Here is a 22,299-nt window from a genome sequence, read left to right as displayed (position 1 = left end):
AGTTTGCTTAAGGCATTCAATATAATCTCACACACTCAATTTAATCTTCATCAAATGGAGAAGTGATACACTGGATGCAGAAATGAAAACAAGTGAATTAATTCAGACCGATGAAAATGCAAAAACAAACGCATTCTGTGCCACCAATACACAGGCAGTGGCATTGAAGGTGATGTGAGTATTAAATATGCTTTTTAAATGGAAAAAGCTTTATTGCGGCAGATGCTGATCAGTAAATAATATCCAAATGATAAGAGAAGTTGGATTAGGTCTGCTGTGGGTTTAAGCACTCAAGCTAAGTAGAAACCAGACAGATGGCATTAAAGAGATGAGAGTAATACCGAAATATTGCATTTCCTGTTCACCTACTCAGGAATCAGCCCGATTGGTCCATTCTGTTCAGCACAAAGAGTGTATTATCGTGCACCGTCCTCTTTTATTTGTGTGTGTGTGTTTTGAGTGGTTGCTTCAATTTATTCTTGTTAGCCACAACCCTAACTACCACAAAACACATTTCTAGAATGCAGAAAAATACAAAATGACTTGCATGTAACTTCAGTAGGGCAGGATTTGATTTTAGGCATCTGGATAATTTTCTGAAAAAGTCTCTCGTGCTCACACCAAGAGTGTATTTATTTGAGTAAAACATACAGTAAAATCAGAAATATTGTGAAATGTTATTGCAACTTGAACATAACTGTCTTCTCTCTTTTATATATATTTTTTCAAATGTAATTTATACTATTTATTTGATGATAAATGTGAGTTTTTTTTAACAGCCATTACTACAGTCATTAGTGTCACATGATCATTCAGCAATCTTTGATGAATAGAAAATAAATAAACTGCACTTTAAATATATTTTTTTACATTTTAAATGACTTAATTGTCACTTTTGATCAGTGTATTGCATCCTTACACAATAAATGTTTTAATTTATTAATGGATTCAAGTCATTGTGAAAATTTTCATATTTGGTTATTACTATTTTCTGTCATAAAAAGAAAAAAAAAACTAAAATGTTATTATTTTCTTGGACCACCAACCGAACAAATAGTTTCAGAAGAAGACAATATTACATTTTGATTAAGAATGTGTGCAGTAAATCATGCACACTACAACCATGGCCAATTATCATGAAAGTAACTACATTTAATTATCATTTCATATGTTTTTAAAGGTAGATATGAAGAAGAGCGGGTGTACTTGATGCACACAATGGTGCATTCAGCTCATTTGAGACAGAGATTCTTTCAAAAGAAAGCCCATTTGCAACGACAAGGGCTTCATACATTATTTATATGTTTTCCTGCAGAAAGCCTACAGCCTATCCATGGATTAATGTATATGAATCACACGTGTGTGCCAAAATCACTTACTAATTAGAGACTGAAATAGGTTTTCAGTCAGATTGTTTGAATGTGGATTGACTTTCCTAACTAAGCCTCTGATTCTCTTCGTTTGTGTATAGCTGCCTAATTGCAGTGACTCATTTCCATAAATACTTCAGAGTATTGATAGTAATTAGCTTTATCTGGTTCCTAATGAGTGTGCTTAGTTTGATCCTGGTAAGAGACATGCTGCCTGAATCAGATACAGAGGCATCCAGTACTGCATCCAGTCAGAGTGGAAATCTGCTGAAACTCATGATTGTAAGAGAACGCTGAAGATTATAATGAGCTCCCAAAGACCTCTTAGAAGAAGACAGGAACCTCGGATGCTCAACTGACCCTTTAATTAAGTCTCATCTCTAAACATATGCACCGTAATTATTGAAATATGGTAAAGAATCACTGACAAAAAGAAAAAACTAATTTTTAACAACTTGGTGAAAACTTATCCTACTAGGGTTACACTTTGTTTCAATAGTCCACTTTAGACATGAGTAATTGCATCTACATGTCAAGAAACCCTCATTAATTAACAAATAACTCATTATGGTATTTGTAAACTTTTAGGTTAGGATTTGTAGAATAAGTTGACATATTTGCAAAAGTTTTAGTAGATATTAAGCAGACAGATTTTATAATTCTCTAACGACTGGTAGTTGACATGTGGTTGTAAAGTTACTTATTGCTAGTTAATAGACTGTCTAGTGTGGACTATCAAAATAAAGTCTTACCAAATGAGACTTGATTCATTTACATTTAGTCTTGGTTTGCTTTGCATTCACACTTATTTAAACCTAAAGATACAACACAAAAGGCATGAGGATACAGATGACCTCACTGGACAGCTTTTATGCTGTAAATTTAGCAAACATCCCAAACTGCTGTGTGCTATGTTAAATGTGCTCGTCATTTGTGTGTACATTTGGTGGTATTTTTACCAGCTTCTAAAATATGTAAAGGAGTCAAAACTGTGCCAGGAACTCTTCAGTTGCACATATGGAGATCTGCTGTAAGGAGACAGTGCTTCTGACACCTGTTACATACTAATAGTAATGGCCAACGTAGCTCCTATGACAAGAAGAACCGTATACTTGAGCACTCTGTCCTGTTTAGGGTTGCATCTTGTGATAACATGTCCAGTTTTTGGTTCATTTAGGTGTCTATACCTGTGTTCATGCATAAGTTGAACCAAAAGGGGTTCAGATGGCAGCATTCACACTAATTTAAATGAACCACATTAACAGAGAAATTGCATCAGAGCTTGTTTTAATCAAACTAAATCTGCCAACATGCATTATAAGAGACTCATAATGTGATCTATTTCTAAGTGCACCAGAATATTCAACAAGAAAACAGTTGACAGTGGTTGCTTCTGGAAAAACTGCTAGCATACACATTTCAGGAGGTTTCCTGATGAAGACTGAAGGTCAAATTCATCTTAATGATAATGCATCTTTATATCTTATCATTATATGCAATCAGATTAACATTAGCTGGCATTAACTACTGCAGGATCTTGGAAAGGAAGCATTAGGATTCATAAAATCTTTTAATTATGATTAAACAAATATTTTTTTTCTTTGGAATTACATGCACTGGTGACTTCAGCCTGTAATGTATATTAAGAAAGTAATAAATCGGGTCCAGTTTTATTTCATGTTGACTTTGAAGGCAAAACTCAGCCAGCAAGCAGTCTGCGTAACTGTGGAAGAAAATTGTGGCCCAACAGGGCTGTTTTCAGAAAACATGAAAAAATGTGTGACTAAATAACTGGCTGAGTCCAAACAAGCATCAGGAATCATGTAGTGATTCAATGAGACATTTAGTTTCACATTGAAATCTGGCAGCACCTTAGGTGTATTCAGATTCAAATAAATTACAAGTCAATGACATATAATAATATCGGATATGCTGAAAAATACAAATCTGTGCCATATATAATTGTTAAATCATATATTTATATGCAAAATTTTGGACCCCACTAAACGCCGATAGTCAAATGGTTGGCTATGCATGACTAGCCTTCACATAATAAACTAAAACACAAGGGCCAGATGGATGAACACATTTATAAACACGCTCTGGCGAACACATCTACAAACGTGCGGCGACATTTAAGCGATAATGTCATAAAGTTTCCTGTGAAGCTGTAATCACTTTACCCTTTAATGATCTGTTTTTGATTTAAAATGATGAGCTCGCAGAGTTTCTATGGAACTGGACCGTACAAATAATCTCATAAAACAGACGCAAATCGAGTTGATGGGTGGTTGTTACACTTTATAGCTGGAATTTATTCATTAGAGAGAAAGGAGGAAACAGCAGTGAAAGAGAAAAGGACACACGACTGAACACAGTAACATTTCACAGAGCCGAACCTCATTTCACAACATCAACGTCAACATGGGAAGAGAAAAATCAATAAGCAGGAGCGAGATGAGAGTCTCCACTGTCATTACAAAGACAGAGACAGATGCTGATCTACGAACAAACCCTGTACTCGCACGCCAGCAACACGCCTGCCATTTACGGATAGAAAAGGACAGATAGAAAGGTTAGTTAAACTGCAGTTTTATCAGATCAATGCCATTTCCATTCAGACATTTAGAAAGATGATCTAAAATGCTATTGCCAGGTCTGTCATGCCTGGACGTGCGTTATCTTTTGTGTGTGAAACGGGCACATATGTGCATGCATACTATCTAATATAACACACACAGAATCTGACAAGCATAAAAATTGCATTGGATCCTTCCAGACTTTCTCCTGCAATTCTCAGAATCCAGTGTTAAAAATGAACATACAGCCCTATTCTTTTCAGCCCAGCTCTCTGTCTTTCTGTTGCTCTCTATAGTATCTCCCAGCTTCCAATTCAATAGAGCTCAACAGTGGCCACCCATTTTTTCTAGCAGCCTTGGACGTGCAAGTATATTCCCCCACTCATTTTTCATTGGGGTTTTCAAACTACTCCTCAATAAAGAGTTCTAAGCCAGTATTTCCCGACCGGTTTTATCCTCACTGCACTGTAAGTAAGTCTTAAAAACCCTTTAATTGGCATCAAACTAGAAATGGATTCAGCATGTATTATACAAGATACTATACATTTTTTCCAGTAATCAAGAAAAGGGAATACAGAACACAAAAATGGGCTTAAAGACATACTACACACAAAAATTGAAATTATTTCATCATTTATTCACCCTCATGCCGTCTGCGCTCTTCACAACATTCTGCCTTTTACATCAAACTTAAACTCTTTAAACAGCTAGCCAGAAGTAATGGTTTATAATATTAGTATTTACTATATAATATACACACCTATTCTTTTGAATGAGAAGACATTGATTCACTGGGGTCATATTACTGCTGTCTTCACTTGTTTGTGTTTTTTTAAATGTCTTCCTTGGAGGTCCCATAAACTTGCACACAAGGTCATTTTTCTGAATAAAACTTATCTAAAGAAATCCTTATACACCTGGGATGGCATCAGGGTGAAAGTTTTTTTTTTTTCTTTTTTGTTTTTAGTATCTTTTTCACAAAAGAAAAAAAAAAAAACTTTCCATCATATACATCCAGCTGGGAATCACTTTTCTAAGCCATTAACCGAACCAACAGCTTCAAGATGAATCACAACAATACAAAACTTAGTTTGAAGTTCTTTTTTGAGGAAATAAACTTTTGGAAACAATGGTGTAGTATAAACTACTGATTTGTAGTTACCGATCTTACAATTAAAAACAAAATGTAATTGCATCTAGTTAATTTGTCTTTTTAAAGCATATAAACATGCCAGATTGCATTTTTCACAGTGCTTCATGAAAACGTAGTTGCTGTCTAAATATTTTGGCGTGTTTTTCCAGTATCCATGATCTTATTGGATCTTGTAGGATTATGGGTAGCGAAGTTACCCATAATCCTACAAGATTATGTATACCTCTTACAAATTTGGCATATTGAAATCAGGCCTTGTCTTTCTGGAATATTCGATTCCGATCGGTCAATTGCGTCATCCAGCGATAGGATAATTTTGACCGATAATTTTGACCCACCTCTGCCTAAGGCAAAGGTGTATATTCCGCTCATTCGCAAGTAATCTCTCTCGTATCATGCCGTGGATTCGCACGATTCGTGCAATCTCAACTGGCTCCATCTTGTCTCAGTAATCAATTGAGGTGGAAAACTACCTCGGAGTAGTCTACCCAATATTAACGTAACAGTGTTGCAATGTTCGTCTTGTTACTCAAACCGTTTGTTCTGTACAATGACATGGACTTTTTTTGTGGAAGCTTTTAAGATAACACACAGCTGTACGGATAAGATTAAAAATGTAACATCAAACAAATACATAATTCCTATTCATTTATTTGTGAGTTGCAAGGGATACTTAATCTTGAAGCTGGTTGGTATTAATGTTTATACGTTATTAATAAAATTTCTTTCTTAAAAGAGAACATTAATGGGATTTTTTTACTTTCAGCTGAATAGCTGTGTGGCATGAACTCATATACACACACCACCACTTTCAAATATCAACTATTATTCAAGCATGAGAAAACCTGCACTGCATTAACCTGTAGATGAGTCACAATCAAGTACTTGTAGAAGTATTTATCTTTAATAAAATGAAAGGACGTTATACACAATACACAAGGATTCTTATTTTTTTTTATTTTTTTTAAAAGGTGTTTTGTAGCAAACTTTAGGTGCTCACAAACTTGTGGCCATGAATGTACATTGAAAAACATTTATGACTGCCAGAGAAACTTTCAACAGCCCTTGACTATCCTGACATCCATGTCTCTGAATGCAATAGTTTAATCGAATGATGTAAACTCATGCTCCTTGACACAGCATGAAGCTGCTATTGCAGATTCTGCTTATCATTTCTGACTGTTATTGATTCAGGTAATACTGCGTTCAAAACAGTTTTCATAGCAGCCCTGGGACACATTTTATTGCTCAGAGGTTGCTCTTTCATGGCTCAGGTGATTTTTTTCAAGTTAGTTTCAGATGGTTCTCTTAAAATTCCTTAGGAGAAATAAGAAGAGACACAAATGAGATGAGATGAAGTGTTCAGATACAGTGATACACCAGAGATGTAAAATGAATGCGGATTGCATCTCAAATTGTTTGCTTCTGGGTGAATTTGATGAGAAATGAGTTCACATTCATTTGATTGCACACTTTGCTATCTTGGCATATGAACAGAGTTTGAGATGTTGAGTGAAGAGGTGTATGAGATTAGAGGGTCTTTTTAGGACAAAAACCAAAGAAACAGGTTACTAAAAAAAATCTCTCTTTAATTTAATTGCATTCTAATAGAAACAATTGAACGATTATCTTACTTTTGAGATCACAAGGTTTAAAAAAATGGGTAGCACTTTATTTTACAGTCCTGTTCCTCCTGTACATACTGTGTACTTATTATAGTAATTACAATAACTATGTAATAACTAGGTACTAACCCTGAACCTACCCCTAAACCTAACCCTACCCCATGCAGTTACCTTGTATTACCAGAACTTTCTTAGATAAATACACTGAAAGTACACTATAAGTACATGTTAGTACACGTACTGTAAAATAAAGTGCAACCAAAAAATGTTATTAAAAACTAATTTAAAGAGAACACAGGATATGTTTCTGTTATACTGTAGTTATTGCTTAATTGTAATTAAACCAAATGTGTATTTATGATTTAATACTTAATTGGAAAATGGTGAAAGATGTACTACAGTTGCTGGTAAATTTCACTAAAAACTGCAAGTAACATATAATTAAACATTAATTTAAAAAGTACTCCAATAATCAGTTTTATTTGTATAACTTTATTTTGTTTATTAATTTTGACAGAGTTGTGTTCTTAACAAACAACAGAAGTTATTTATCACTTATTATGGAGAACAAATTAATTTACACTTAGACTTAATGTGTGCAAAATGGCTGTATAAAATAGTACAAATATTTATCATTTCTTGGATTAATTGCTAAATGAACCTTTTAATCTCTAAATTGCATTCAGTTTCCATGGCGAAGGTTCACAGATGCTGGTTGTAAACATATGCTATAACTGCTACTTTCTATTTATGTGCATACAGTTTCCTTGAACAATCACCTCAGTGGTTTTCTTCTCATTTCATGTGGTTTCAAAACCAAATTTTCATCTCGACCTTTGTTAGTAAACCTTTTTTTCATACTGTCAGGTTAGTTTAATGTCTGAGTTGACCTAGAACCTTTTTTTAACAGCAAAGCAGTGGGTTCATATTTCAAGGTGAGACGTCTCATCAGCTCACATCATTCATCAGACGCTCCCGTCCACTTTCAGCGAACCCTCACGCTTCACTTCAAACCATCACGTCCTCTAGCAAACCCTGGGAAATCTTGTACGAGCACTGCGTTTGCTCTCTGAACACCTCAAAGCCACACACATGCAAATCAATTTTTCATCCCTCTATCCTGGTCTCTCCTCATGTGAAAGGAAGAGGAAATTGAGGTCACGCTCCATCAGAAACTGATCGGCCTTGGATGCTCCCATTGTGGCTGCTGGAGTAGAGGGAGCAGAACGGGAGAAAGATTGTCGGCTGCGGAGCGTGTTGGGGTCTGTCTCCTATAGAGTCTAAGCGGAGTTGATGCAACCCTGGAGAAACTAGAGTGACCTGTGGAGAGTGATCCCTTCTCGAGAAATCCAGTCTAATGACACTGAGCTTGACAATAAGATGATGTGACTCATAAAATGGAATGACATAGATACACTTACAGTGCTGGCTATCAATCCGGCCTCATGTTTGTCAAGAGGTGGGTGGCTCATGCAGGAAATGATACCACCATAGTTAACGTGGGCCACTGAATTGCCTGTCTACAAAATCAACCTTTAAAAAAAAAAAAAAAAACTTATTAAGAATAATAATGTGTTAGATAATGTTATGCAGTATTTTAATATTCTGTTAATAAAATTTATTAATTAAAATAAAATATTTCTTTTTTTGGTCAACTTTACATTAAATATTATACCATTGCAAATATATAATCATTTATTTATTCTCTTCTGTTGTTTTTGTATATCATTGGAATGAATGGGAATTACCAAATTTATCTATAATTAATATTTAAAAAAAATAATAATAAATGCTAAAATTAAGTTTTAAGAATTAAATAAAAAGTGTTTTTTCCCTTTAAAATTGAGTTTATTTGAAGTGCTTGACAAACATAGTTACGTTACATTTGAGAAAATTACATTTATTAGTTTTCTATTTTCTAACAAATTGTAATTACATTAATAGTATAATTACATTAATAGTATAATTAGTGATTATTAATTAAAATTTAATTAAACAATTAAAGAAAATAGATGGATAGATATGGTAATATTGTGCTGTAATTTATTCTGGCTTCAAAATAAATCATGGTATTGCAATAATTTTAGTTTTATGATTAATGTAAGGAAAAAATTATCATAGTATCACAGTAATTTCACTATTATATTAAAATAAAATTATACATTTAACATGGTATTAAAATCATTTAAATAAAAAATAATTGTATTATAATAATTTTACTAATTATTTACTGTAATACAGTAAGACCATCTCTATATTAAAGTAATGAGAATCACTCTTAAACACATATCCCAATGTATTTTGTTAATGAGAATATGCATGGGAAATGTGCTTAATTATATTAATAACAATATCACAATATAGACAAATCAAACTGGTCCGAAAATAGGCTTCAAAGCCAAAACGTCTTATTTCTTTCTTTCGATTTCATAGTGATTTGTGACCAGCGTGTCTTCGTGAGATTTACCCAGTTAGCATTTGATATCTCTGGCCCGAGCATACGGCTCCAGTAGGTCCAGGTGAAGTCCAGCTGATCGGGGCCTTGCCCAGCTGCTGCTGCCGTGAACCAGATGGAGGAGTAGCTGTGTATTCATCACTCATGGATATTTGAATGTAGTGTGTTACCCACTCTACCAGCATCTGTACCCCACAACCACCTGCTCACCAGTTTGGACCAGCGCAGGTTTCATTTTGTTTGGCCTTGAGTGTGATGAGGCAATACAATAAGCACTTCTGATGTTAACGGGCACCATTTATTAAGGCCTAAAAAGGATCCCAGCCTGTTATTTTTAATCTTTTAAGCAAGCAAATCTCTTCATCTTCCAAAGACTGACTACAATGCAAGCAAATACAGTAACATACGAGCCTAGGTTATAAAGAAGCACTGAACCTAAGCTACTGAATGATTATGTAACCTACAGAAAGAGACAGTGAATGAATGTAAACAAACCTTTCACTGGGATGAATCTAAAAAACAACCTCTATATTGCAACAAAGAATTTGTTAGCAATTGTTCTAGTATCAGTGTATTCCAGTGGGCAGGTCTGGATCTGTTGCCTGGAATAACTCTGAGGAATGATTGATCCTCATCTCTCCCTAACATCTCTTGAAGGGCCATAGGAGCGAGTGGGAGGAGCCAAACTCTGCTCTAGTAATAAATGAGGGAGGATGATTACAGCCTTTACAGTTACAACACACACTGCAAGAATGAAATCGAGAGACAAAACCTCAGTGCAACAGCGAAGGTCAAGAAAAAGTGAAAGGAACAAAGGTAGCTAGAATATATGTGATGTACTCCTGCATTCTCTTTCAGTCATAACAACAACTCCCACCTTTATAGAAAGCCTTTTCCTTCAGTTCCTTTAAATAACTCTCACAAACACACTCAGACTGAGCAATGCGTTAGGATAGACGCCTCCCAGGAAAAAAGGGTGAGAGTTTAGCCTGTGCTGGGAGTAAATTACTAAATGTAGCCACAATGCTGCATTTGATATCTGACTTTCGCTCAGCTGCTTTCAATACTGCATATAGCTTTTCGGACGTACTTTGTAAAAATAAATAGAATATTATAGACAGACAGAAACAGAATATTATAAACTACTAAATTTGCTTTACACCCTACTATTAATTATATATATAATTAATGTATATTTCTACTACCATATTGACATGTTGGTCTAGTTTGAACCAAGATCTCAAACAAAGTATGAGAGCAAAAGTGTAGTAGCGCAACAGTACAAGAGTGTGACAGGCCAACTGTTTATCAGTACAAGGGTATGACAGTATGCGAGAGCGGCTTTGTCACAGTATAACTCTAATAGTTTAGGAGCTGTCTTAAAGTCGACAGCTCTTGTAGCTGATGGAGCGCAGCTCTCTGTGATGTTGACAAGCCGAGAGATCTGCACTTAATAGAGTTCTGAAAGGTGCTGGTCTGCCCTTAATAAATAACACACCGCCATATAAGATGACTGTGATTGTGTATGTGCAAAAAAGGTGTACAAAGAACGGGGAGCAAGACAAACAAAGCCTCGCCTCACTGTAATGCTGGGGTTTCAATCATATGCATTGATGAAGATTTTATGCAGGGCTGGTATGATAAACAGAGAGGGATAAATATATTGGGAAAGCTTGTGCATCCCAAGCGAGACAAATAGTGGGGTAAAACGACATCAGTGGGATGCGTGACACGGTGCTGCTGAAATAGGCTGTGAAATTGATTCCATGAAGTGAATCATGATTTAATCTGCCACAGACAACAAGGTATACATATTTCCCAGTAAGGAATAAACATTAACGCTTATGGCATGCAACATATAAACACGCATTTTCAAGGCTGCACTTGTAGCCTACATGTGGGCACAAAATGTTTAGAACTTACTGCTGGAATTTACTCTTGAAATATTCTTATTGCTTTAAAGTACTTTTGGTCACAAAAGGCTTAACACATAAAGAATTAATTGCACTTTAGATAAAATTTTTAAAATGACACATACTGACGTGAGATGAAAACACCAACCACAACAGTAGAATATACAGCCTAATATGGTCCAATTTTTCTTTAATAAACCTAGTGTAGCCTAATATATAGGCCTATACATACATACATATATATCTATATATATATCAACCAGGGCCGGGTTTCCCAAAAGCTCGTAAAAACGATCCTACGCCTGATCTTAATATTACGGTCTGTTTCCCAAAAGCACTTTAAAATCATCGTAGATCTACAAGTGCTCAGTAATCATTAAACCCTAGCTGCATCATAAGAAGACAGATTTATGTGGTCATCTGCAGGACAATTGGCAGATTAAACCTTTAACTTGATTCAAGCGCAATGTGATTATAATATAAGGATTTTATTGTGCTTTATTGCACACTTTATGACGCGTTTTATTTATTTTCTTTGTTTTATTAATTTAAAAATTTTAAAATTAAAAAGGGCAGAAATATAGAAATACACATTTAAATTAGCCTAAATGACTGAAAAAAAAAGAATAAAATAAGTAATTAAATGTTTCAAAGACTGAGGGAAAAAAATATGTCAATGAGTTGCTGAAGTGCACGAAAACCAGCTATGTATTTGATCCGAAATAACGTCTCACTCTCTCTCTCTATACTGTGTATAAATAAATAAATTAAAATAATTTTATGCATTTAGCAGACGCTTTTATCCAAAGCGACTTACAGTGCATTCAGGCTAACATTTTTTACCTAACATAATATATAAATATATCAAGTACATAAAGTATATTATATATTATTATTTAAAGTATAATATTAAAGACTATAATATTGTATTGTGGCATAGTTATTATATCCAAGTTGTCTGTTTGGAATGCAGCATTAGGTTAACATCAATAAACGATAGTGTACTACAATTAAGAGCCATTCTATAATGTGACATTTCAGCACTTGATAAATGGACAGCGACTCCTAAGTAGCTTAAAGCACAGCTACGTGCAACTGTGTTTAAAGTGCATTGTTGGGAAACACACGTGAAACAATAACGTACGATTGCAAATTTACTCATAGAAAACACTCTTAAGCTCTAGGACCCGGCCCAGCTGAGAACAATGGGTGATATAGTTTGAAAAAAAAAGAATTTAATGTAAATAATAATATAATACTGTATAATAAATAATAGATCAAATAAAATAATATATTACCTGCTATATACAATATTTATATTTGTACATTACAAAATATCAAGGTATGTTTTAGACAGCATTTTTCACTAGATTAATTATATAATTTTCATTCCTAAATTTCCATTTTACATGAATTAAAACACAATAGCATAACAATAAACAATAATAAGCAGTAGAATTATTTATTTACCAATATGTATAAAGCCACATGGAGACTAAACTGAAGACAAACAAATCATTAATTCAGAATACTGAATTTAGTAACTGAAACAGGGTAAATTTGAAACAAATGAAACAAATAGTTTGAACAAAATCAACTCTGTTTACTGTAAATCTACAGATGCTATAACACCCTCATAATAAACATAATTATATTATATTATATTATATTATATTATATTATATTATATTATATTATATTATATTATATTATATTATATTATATTATATTATATTATATTATATTATATTATATTGCACACCCATTTGGTAAAAATAACTTGTGAATAGGTTCAATCTCTGACATCCAATTACAAAAACTTCCTCTTTACTGTAATGATACATCCTCACCAGTAAGTGTCAGGATGAAGTCCAAGACCGCTGTTGTATCAGCCAGAAAATCCCTTAATGCACCTTTAAATTTCATTTAGTTTTTGCTTTTAATTGCTGACTTCTCTCTGTAGCCCATGTGTGTATGGTCATTAAAAGAAATCAAATTAAAAAATGTCCCTATAGTGGGAACTATTTGAGAAATAATCCCAGCTGGACCGACTTGTCAGAGTAAAAAGTAAATGAGGTCTACAGAGCAAAAACTTAAATAGTAGCCAGACTTTCTGTGCCATCTCACCAATATGAATTAGTCTTTCGAATGTAATCGTGAAATTAATGTGGTAAGGAAACCAGGCAATTAGTGCAAAGTCCAGTTTTAAAGTGCAAACTTGGACACACTTACTCTTAAATGTTTGTGGAGGACAGATGGATAATTTCCTGTCACGGTGCCCAAACAGGTCTTAAGCGAGCGCCAGAAGGACACATTCATATTACAGACTAGACTCAGAGCTGATTGGCTGAAGGAACAGAGTCTTCAGCAGCGAGTAAGTGACAGGATCAAACCACAGATCAGACCACACGCTTATTACACCGATGCCCCTTAGAGCCACATCTCTCAGTCCAGCCCATTAACCTGCTGTCAGCCTAAACGCATTGTAAAATAACTGTTTTCTGTGCTAGAATGAGATTGGAAGCCTCTGAGGCTGCGCTTTGAGTCCAGAAAAAAGACAGAAGAAATAATCTGATAAATTCTATGATAAATTATTGCATTAATAATTAACATTAAGTGAAATAGGCTGAGTACAGCTGAAATAAAATAACTAAAAAAGACTTAGACCATGTTTCTTCAGAACCATCACTTGAGTCTTAAAACGAACAAACACAGACCAGCTAGTTTTCTACTAGTCAAAAAACAACAACAACTACATTCGGAATCTATTTTACAACTATTATCAAAGACGAAAACAATTTAATATTTTTGTAATCTTTTTCAATTAATAATTTAATGAGTGACAGAAAATATTAATTTAAAGCATTATTGCTGAATGAAAATATTAATTAAATAAAACAACAACAACAACACAGTAGTGTATAAACTGAAACAGGATATTCAACAAGAAATTATTTTTTGGAAATTATTTATCCATGGGAATTGATTGGATTATGAAAATTAGTTTTAAAGGTGTTTAAAAGGCAGGGGTTAAAAACAACAGCCTGTTGTCATTCGGGGAGAAAATGATGAAGACAGATATGTATTAATAAGTTAAAGAGGGATAATTTTGATGTCATCTTGTCCTGAACGGTCCCTTCTGCTTTTGAAGCAAGATGCAAATTTATATAAATCTGATTGACATTAATAATCTCTGATCTGATACTCTCAGCGAGCTCCTTCTAATGATTGAAACTCAAAATCTCACTGAGGTTAACAAAACAATTTAACTGGAAAAGTTGGTGTACTGTAGCATATATCATTGAAGAGGTTGCGCTTAAGCACTGTATTATAACTCGAATGCTTTAACATAATTGGCTCTTAAAAGCTCTGTTAGATTGCCCTTGTTCTTCAGAAATGGCACTGATTGTTCAGAATATGATTATTTAATGAAGAATCCTCCCATTTATCAAATTTACAGCTCTGAAAAGGGAAACAGATTCATGCGAGCTTATAAAAGCCTAGTGCTCATCGCAGGGTGAGCTGTTTATCTGCTCAGGGTTACATGAGAGGTTAGAGTCCTTCAGAGGCAGATGCTTTTATCTAATTCTGCTTGTTATTAAGATATGACCATGCTAGGAAATAAGCTCATTATGAGTGAGTTTTTTGTTGATTAGAATATGAGTCTAGGAAAAAAATGAAGTCTTGTAGTCATTAGAATATCATTTAGAAATCTCACTGTTAATATGTCTGTGTTAAATGAGGCAACACTGTCAAAGAAGACACAGATGAAGTCTTATTTGTGTGCTTGACTTTTAAAATTGAACATAAAATAAAAATTTACTTTCATAATATATTAAAAGTCTCTTGTGCACAATTAATCCGATGCCAAAAACATAATTATAATAATAATTGTTTGAGGAATTGTTGCAATCTATACTTTCCATTTCATCTGATGACACCTAGGTCAGTCAGGTGGAGTATAATCATTTTAACCAGTGTAAAATATGTATAAGTTGATTATTGGATTATGTTTTAGAAACAAAATACCATATAAGTTTTTCTACTTCAAAGAGTCATGTTTAATTCAACGTGTTACTTGCCATTTCTTTCTGTTTGTGGTGTTTACTAGTCATTTCTGAGTGAAAACACCAATAAACGAAGGGCATGTTTCTACACTGGTTCTTCAGCTAAATACAGTAGCTATTAAGGTACTATGTTGTAATGAATGACATTATATAAACGTTCCCATTGTTAAGGAAATAATTTAATGCCATTTAAAGGTGCACACAGTAATCAAATCTCCATAGACAAAAACTATAACTTTTTCAGTGTTTCTACTTCAAAAAAAAAAGAAGAAGAATTTGCATTTATTTCAATGCATTACTTGCTGTTTATTTATTTATTTTTGTGGAATTTATCAGCAAATCCTAAGTGTTAAATGTTTAAGACTTTTTTTTTCAGTGTATTGCTTTACAGAAGTAAAATGCATTTCCAAACATTATTTTAAACCTGTAAAACACAAATAAGATATTTTTTATATATAAGACACTTAAAGTATTTTGTATTGTAGTGTGCAGAATGAAAGCTAATGGCGTCCATTTGTTGAGAAACAGTGCTCCTCAAAATATCTTCTGTGTTCCACAGAAGAAATAGAGACAGACATACAGTGCTGTGAGAAAATAATAACAGAATGTCCATTTTGGAGTTAACTATGCATATAAAATAATCAATTAATAATCAATCTAGCAGTACAAAATTCTCAACTCTACTTAATCAAATCTATGCAGTTTCCATCCCAACGTTTCCTATGTCTTTAACACAGATCAGCTAAAGGCTAAATAAAAACAACATTTAACTTTTATAAAATTACTCATATACACTACCATTTAAAACTGTGGGGTTAGTAAGATATTTTAATGTTTTTGAAAGAAGTTTCTTGTGCTTATGCTTAAGGCTGCATTTATTTGATAAAAAAAACTACAGTTAAAACAGTCAATTACAATTAAAAGAGCTGCTTTTTATTAGTATTTTAATATATCTTCTGTGTTTCAACATGAGTAATTGATAAGATCATTTTAATTTTGGAGTGAACTAAAATAAGTCAAAGGTAATTGAAACAATTTTACAGAATCAAACCTCTTTGGTTTCCATCCTAACGTTCCCTATGTCACTAACATATCCCTCTGTGACGGATCAGAGACTACAGTTCAAAGGGGTTTTAACTCTGATCCTTTACGTCCTGTTGCTTTGGCAGTGTGAGAATCTGAAACCAAGACATTCCTTCAAATTCTTCAGGGTACAAGAGCATCTGGCTGTAATGTATGCAAGGAAACAACTGATATAAATAACAATGCCAATCTTAAACAGATCAGGAAATATAAATCAACTAACAAAACGTGCACCAAAAATTACAAAGTAGAAGGAAGTTAGCCAGCCAACACAAAGTCCAGCTCTACTCAGATGGCGGGCACATGTCCAGCGTAAACAGTCCTTTACTAACGGAAGGATGTTTTATTCATGAGTGCAAAGCCATCTCCACACATGAGCTATTATATTTCTCAACCCTCATTTATAGCTCTCATGTGCAACGCCCAGATAACAGGGGAAAATTGCCTGGAGGGCTGAGACGACACCGCAGGAAGTAACGCCGGCTATCATAACACCCAGCTGGAGGGATGACAGAGAAAGAGACATTTATCAACGCGGCTGAGGCACCTTTCAACACACGCCATGTACATCTCAATGCTGCGGCGCACCTTCACAATCACTACAGCGCCTGACATTAAGACCGAATCTAAAGATATTCTGGTGGCTAACTGGAATAGGTGAAGCTTAAGATGCAAAAAACAAAGCACAACAGCAGTTATTGCCATGCCCACCCACCCACACGCACACCTTGCTGTGTCACTGATCACTGCTTGTAGGAACTGTGGGAAAGCATTGGCACAGAATGCTTTCAGTAAAATACAGTTTAGAAAGGAGAAAGTTAAAGGCATAGTTCACCCCAACAATGTTTACTCACCCTGATGTCTTTCCAAGCTTGTATGACTTATTTTCTTCTGTGGAATACAAGAGAAGATATTTCGAGGAATAATTGAACTGTTTTTTGTCCATATCGGAGTCCATTTGAAATGAGGGTGAGTGAATGGATTTTGATTCATTTTTGGGTGAACTATCCCTTTAAGCAGACAGATCTTAAAATAAGCTTTAGATGCTATAAAAGCTTCCTCGTTGTACATAATAGATGGCATGAAAAGTTCTTATTTGCCGAGTGCTGAAATGCTATTTGTGAACCCATTCGCTGTCCATGGTGCTGAAAGGAAACAGCATGCTGGATCTCTTTTGAGATTGCAGTTTAACATGCTCATTACTCTTTCTTCTGAGACATCTACATGTGTTTTTAAGCCTTTCATGTGATGTTGTTGATTCAATTTACCTGCAATTAAATGTTCTCTGTTGGTCTGTAGACCCAAATATATTACGTGTGCACCAGAAATCATCCAAACCTCACAGTGACAACATTTGGCATCCAACACATGGTTACAATCTGAAATTGCTTAAGATTATATCTAAAATACAGATAGTGGGACCTGCTTGCTTACCCAGGCATTTGGACAGTTATAAAGTAAATGACGTATGAGATGACTCTTTTAAATATATCATTATAAAATTCACATAAGGTGAGTGAGAGATCTACACAACGATAAAGGTATGATTTACAGGGGTTCCACTTAGTTTCACATTCACTTGCAATGTGGTTATTATGCACAAGCACAACTACAGATGTATATTTGATTATAAACCTCACAGCCAAAGAATACATCATTCACAGATTAACATTTCAGAATCGCCTTGCTTTTATTGAAAATAAACATGTGCTGTAAGGTTTGATTTCTTGTCCTTATATACCTGCAAAGTAGAGTCTGTTCATCTTCGGTGAAAGCAAAGACGCACTGATTGATATTTTCCCCAAAGAAACAATTATTCCCTTCATAGACACCTTAATTTGCATCATCTACGTGAAAAATGAGCACATCCAAAAATCACTTCACCTTAAAATCATCTGCAAAAGGATAAGGCATTAAAAAATGAAAGAAAAACCAGCAAAAATAAACAAACGTGACAGCTAAGCTGCAAGAAAAGTTTCCATTAAAACGTCGCCAGGTCTGAAAATGACTTTCGGGTAAAGAAAAGACCAAAATAAAAGCAAATGCTTCGCTCGGTGACATCAAAATCACAAAACTCTCATGAACAATAGCGCAAAATACAAGCAAAGCATATCTACAGCAAAAGTCTATGGCAGAGAACAAAAAAGGGAAAAAGGGTTAAAAACAAATATCATCGTACATACGTAAAAATGGAACTGCCAAGGCCATTTAAAAACCAGTTGCATGATTTCACACGACTGCAAGCACGTACTTGGCCAGTGTCACTCAGTACTGAATAGCCCAGATAGGAATCACTGCATACTAAAAACTTGAGGTACGGATCGAAAAAACGCCTCAAAACAACACTTTTTCAAATCTCAACGCTCAAACCCAAGCAAAAGGAGAGAGAGAAAAAATAAAAAAGAGCAAGTGAAAAGACAAAAAGGGTTACAAAAAGGCCTGGAAACGTACTCACCGAGTGGGAGTAAAATGTTGCGATAAAAATGCGTTATGGCACAAAACACAGTATGGCGAATGAAGCGCGTTCGTTCTCTCTCAGTCTGTGAGCCTCGCTGCTGTCACGTGACTGCTGCTGCCTTGAGCGGCGGGAAGAGGAGCTGACAGGAGACGCCGTTAGTTAAGTTGGCTTGAGAGAGCCAACTTACTGATATTGTATTTAAACTTCTTATTATTATTATTCTTCTGAGACTAAACTGTTGACTGCTACTCCTCCTAGAGCTTTAACTCTACAAACTCCAAACTCAGCCCAGCTCTTCAGACTGATCTGAAGTTAGTTGCTATATCTTTTTAGACTGATCGGACTTATACTTTTCATAAAACTGAAGATTAAAAATCATAAAAATCCCATAGACTTGCATTGAAAAGCCTCTGCTCATCTGAACATTCCGTGAACTCCAACTGTCAAAAATTCAAATCTAAACACACTGAAGCCCATTAGACTCAATCAGACTAACCTATGTACTATTACTAACCCATTCAAACTCATTCAAACTCATCTATCTATCTATATTCAAACTCTATCTATCTATCTATCTATATATCTATCTATCTATCAAACTCATCTATCTATATTAAAACTAATCTATCTATCTATCTATCTATAATCAAACTCATCTATCTATAATCAAACTCATCTATCTATCTATCTATATTCAAACTCATCTATCTATCTATATTAAAACTAATCTATCTATCTATCTATCTATCTATCTATCTATCTATCTATCTATCTATCTATCTATCTATCTATCTATCAAACTTATCTATCTATATTAAAACTAATCTATCTATCTATCTATCTATCTATCATCAAACTCATCTATCTATATTAAAACTAATCTATCTATTTATCTATCTATCTATCTATCTATCTATCTATCTATCTATCTATCTATCTATCTATCTATCTATCATCATCTAACTCTATCTTTCTTCTGACTCTATCTATCTATCTATCTATCTATCTATCTATCTATCTATCTATCTATCTATCTATCTATCTATCTATCTATCTATCAAACTCATCTATCTATCTATCTATCTATCTATCTATCTATCTATCTATATTCAAACTCATCTATCTATCTATATTCAAACTCATCTATCTATCTATCTATATTCAAACTCATCTATCTATCTATCTATCTATCTATCTATCTATCTATCTATCTATCTATCTATCTATCTATCTATCTATTCAAACTTATCTATCTATCCTAACAACATGCTAGTCATGCTAAAAATCATGCTAGCAACATGCTAGTCGCATGCTAATCATGCTAAAATCATGCTAGCAACATGTTAATCATGCTAAAATCATGCTAGCAACATGCTAATCATGCTAAAATCATGCTAGCAACATGCTAGCAACATGCTAATCATGCTAAAATCATGCTAGCAACATGCTAATCATGCTAAAATCATGCTAGCAACATGCTAGTCGCCTGCTAATCATGCTAAAATCATGCTAGCAACATGCTAATCATGCTAAAATCATGCTAGCATCATGCTAGTTGCATGCTAATCATGCTAAAATCATGCTAGCAACTTGCTAATCATGCTAAAATCATGCTAGCAACATGCTAATCATGCCAAAATCATGCTAGCAACTTGCTAGTCGCATGCTAATCATGCTAGAGACATGCTAGCAACATGCTAATCATGCTAAAAATCATGTTAACAACATGCTAGTCGCATGCTAATCATGCTAAAATCATGCTAGCAACATGCTAATCATGCTAAAATCATGCTAGCAACATGCTAGTCGCATGCTAATCATGCTAAAATCATGCTAGCAACATGCTAATCATGCTAAAATCATGCTAGCAACATGCTAGCAACATGCTAATCATGCTAAAATCATGCTAGCAACATGCTAATCATGCTAAAATCATGCTGGCAACATGCTAGTCGCCTGCTAATCATGCTAAAATCATGCTAGCAACATGCTAATCATGCTAAAATCATGCTAGCAACATGCTAATCATGCTAAAATCATGCTAGCAACATGCTAGTCGCATGCTAATCATGCTAAAATCATGCTAGCAACATGCTAATCATGCTAAAATCATGCTAGCAATTTGCTAGTCGCATGCTAATCATGCTAGAGACATGCTAGCAACATGCTAATCATGCTAAAAATCATGTTAACAACATGCTAGTCGCATGCTAATCATGCTAAAATCATGCTAGCAACATGCTAATCATGCTAAAATCATGCTAGCAACATGCTAGTCGCCTGCTAATCATGCTAAAATCATGCTAGCAACATGCTAATCATGCTAAAATCATGCTAGCATCATGCTAGTCGCATGCTAATCATGCTAAAATCATGCTAGCAACTTGCTAATCATGCTAAAATCATGCTAGCGACATGCTAGCAACATGCTAATCATGCTAAAATCAGGCTAGCAACATGCTAATCATGCTAAAATCATGCTAGCAACTTGCTAGTCGCATGCTAATCATGCTAGAGACATGCTAGCAACATGCTAATCATGCTAAAAATCATGTTAACAACATGCTAGTCGCATGTTAATCATGCTAAAATCATGCTAGCAACATGCTAATCATGCTAAAATCATGCTAGCAACATGCTAGTCGCCTGCTAATAATGCTAAAATCATGCTAGCAACATGCTAATCATGCTAAAATCATGCTAGCAACATGCTAGCAACATGCTAATCATGCTAAAATCATGCTAGCAACATGCTAATCGTGCTAAAATCATGCTAGCAACATGCTAGTCGCCTGCTAATCATGCTAAAATCATGCTAGCAACATGCTAATCATGCTAAAATCATGCTAGCAACATGCTAATCATGCTAAAATCATGCTAGCAACATGCTAGTCGCATGCTAATCATGCTAAAATCATGCTAGCAACATGCTAATCATGCTAAAATCATGCTAGCAATTTGCTAGTCACATGCTAATCATGCTAGAGACATGCTAGCAACATGCTAATCATGCTAAAAATCATGTTAACAACATGCTAGTCGCATGCTAATCATGCTAAAATCATGCTAGCAACATGCTAATCATGCTAAAATCATGCTAGCAACATGCTAGTCGCCTGCTAATCATGCTAAAATCATGCTAGCAACATGCTAATCATGCTAAAATCATGCTAGCATCATGCTAGTCGCATGCTAATCATGCTAAAATCATGCTAGCAACTTGCTAATCATGCTAAAATCATGCTAGCAACATGCTAGTCGCATGCTAATCATGTTAAAATCATGTTAGCAACATGCTAGTCGCATGCTAGAAACATGCTAATCATGTTAACATCATGCTAGCGACATGCTAGTAACTTGCTAATCATGCTAGCGACATGCTAGTAACTTGCTAATCATGCTAGCGACATGCTAGTAACTTGCTAATCATGCTAACGACATGGCTAGTCACTTGCTAATTATGCTAGCGACATGCTAGATACCTTGCTAATCATGCTAAGTACATGCTTGTCACATGATAGTCACTTGCTTGTAATGCTAACAATATGTTAATCACTGTCATTTTTATACTTCTTAAACTTAAATCTTTTTAAACT

General features: G+C 34.6%; 1 pseudogene; it reads right to left on the bottom strand.

The window, feature by feature from the left end:
- LOC113077817 (RNA-binding Raly-like protein) overlaps positions 1–18,859 on the bottom strand; it is a 104,055-nt pseudogene extending 85,196 nt beyond the window's left edge.
- Between the last annotated feature and the right edge of the window lie 3,440 nt (positions 18,860–22,299).

Source organism: Carassius auratus, unplaced genomic scaffold (genome assembly GCF_003368295.1).
Source record: "Carassius auratus strain Wakin unplaced genomic scaffold, ASM336829v1 scaf_tig00023241, whole genome shotgun sequence".
In the NCBI taxonomy this organism is placed as follows: Eukaryota; Metazoa; Chordata; class Actinopteri; order Cypriniformes; family Cyprinidae; genus Carassius; species Carassius auratus.
This window is presented reverse-complemented; position numbering and strand designations above follow the sequence as displayed.